Source organism: Papaver somniferum, unplaced genomic scaffold (assembly GCF_003573695.1).
Source record: "Papaver somniferum cultivar HN1 unplaced genomic scaffold, ASM357369v1 unplaced-scaffold_19, whole genome shotgun sequence".
Lineage (NCBI taxonomy): Eukaryota > Viridiplantae > Streptophyta > Magnoliopsida > Ranunculales > Papaveraceae > Papaver > Papaver somniferum.
Window position 1 is genome coordinate 6,637,028 of NW_020628818.1, and position 1,391 is coordinate 6,638,418.

Sequence of the window (1,391 nt, forward strand, 5' to 3'; positions counted from 1 at the left end):
ATAGACGACATCCCAGGAATGGAGGAAGACAAGAAAGAAACTGAAGACCTGCTGGAACCTCATAATTCACGAAAGTGGAAAATATTCGTAGATGGCTCCTCCAATGGAGAAGGCGCAAGCATAGGGATTGTAATAACAACCCCTACGAACGATCGACTAATCTACGCATTCAAGTTAGAATTCGAAGAATACACCAACAACATCACAGAATACGAAGCAGTTATACATGGTCTACGCTTGGCACGGGAGCTAGGCTTGTCAGATGTTCGGTTAACTAGTGACTCTCAGCTAGTCATTAGAAAAATCGAGCTGAAATATCAAACTTTGGATCCGGTACTATCTTCGTATCTGAGGTTAGCCCAGCAGCATGCGTCCAAAATTAGCAACGTGACATTCAGGCACGTCTGCCGAAAGGAAAATAGGCACGCGGATGCCCTAGCATTCATATCTTAAATGCTAAGGGATAAAAACACCACAGTAGTGCAAATCGGGAGGATATATGAACCTTCGATAGAAGGACCTATCTCAGGCATCAAGGAGACTTTGGCTGTCCAAACAAATGCCATGAGAGAGGCGGAAGAAACATGCCAAGAAAAAGAAAAGTCAGAGGAGGAAACAAAGGAGTCGGACGAAGATCAATCCATTCCAGAAGAGGACAATGGAAACGAAGCGGAAGATGATTGGAGAACTCCAATCTACGATTACCTTGACAAAGGCATATTACCAGCTGATGTCAAGGAATCCAGGAAGATCGAATCAAAGGAAGCAATGTATAGCCTACGTGACGGTATACTGTATAGAAGGTCATTTCTGGGACCTCTGTTATGGTGCCTCTCGCAAACCGAAGGAAGGAAAATACTTCATGACATACACAACGGATATGCCGAAAACCACAGCGGAAGAAGATCCTTGGCAGTTAAAGCCAAAATGAAAGGGTACTACTGGCTAAGTATGGATGAATATGCAAAAAACGTGGCTAAACGATGCGAAAGTTGCCAGCTCTTCGCCAAAAAGATCAAGGCACCAACAACGGAGCTTAACTTAATTATCAGCCCTTGGCCATTTTCCAAGTGGGGGGTTGATATTGTCGGACCTCTGATAGAGGGAACAACAAAGAGAAAATATCTTATTGTGGCTATGGATTACTGCACCAAATTGGTGGAGGACAAGCCTTTGGAAAGAATTAGAGACACATATGTCTTCAAATTCTTGTTTGAACAAATTATATGCAGTTTCGGAATACCAGCTGCCATAGTCTCTGATAATGGAAAACAACTGCAAGGGAAGAACATCGATATGTTGTTCGATACCTTCAACATTGAGAAGAACAAGTCTATTCCTATATATCCTAAGAGCAATGGACAAGCGGAGGCGACTAACAAAACCATAGC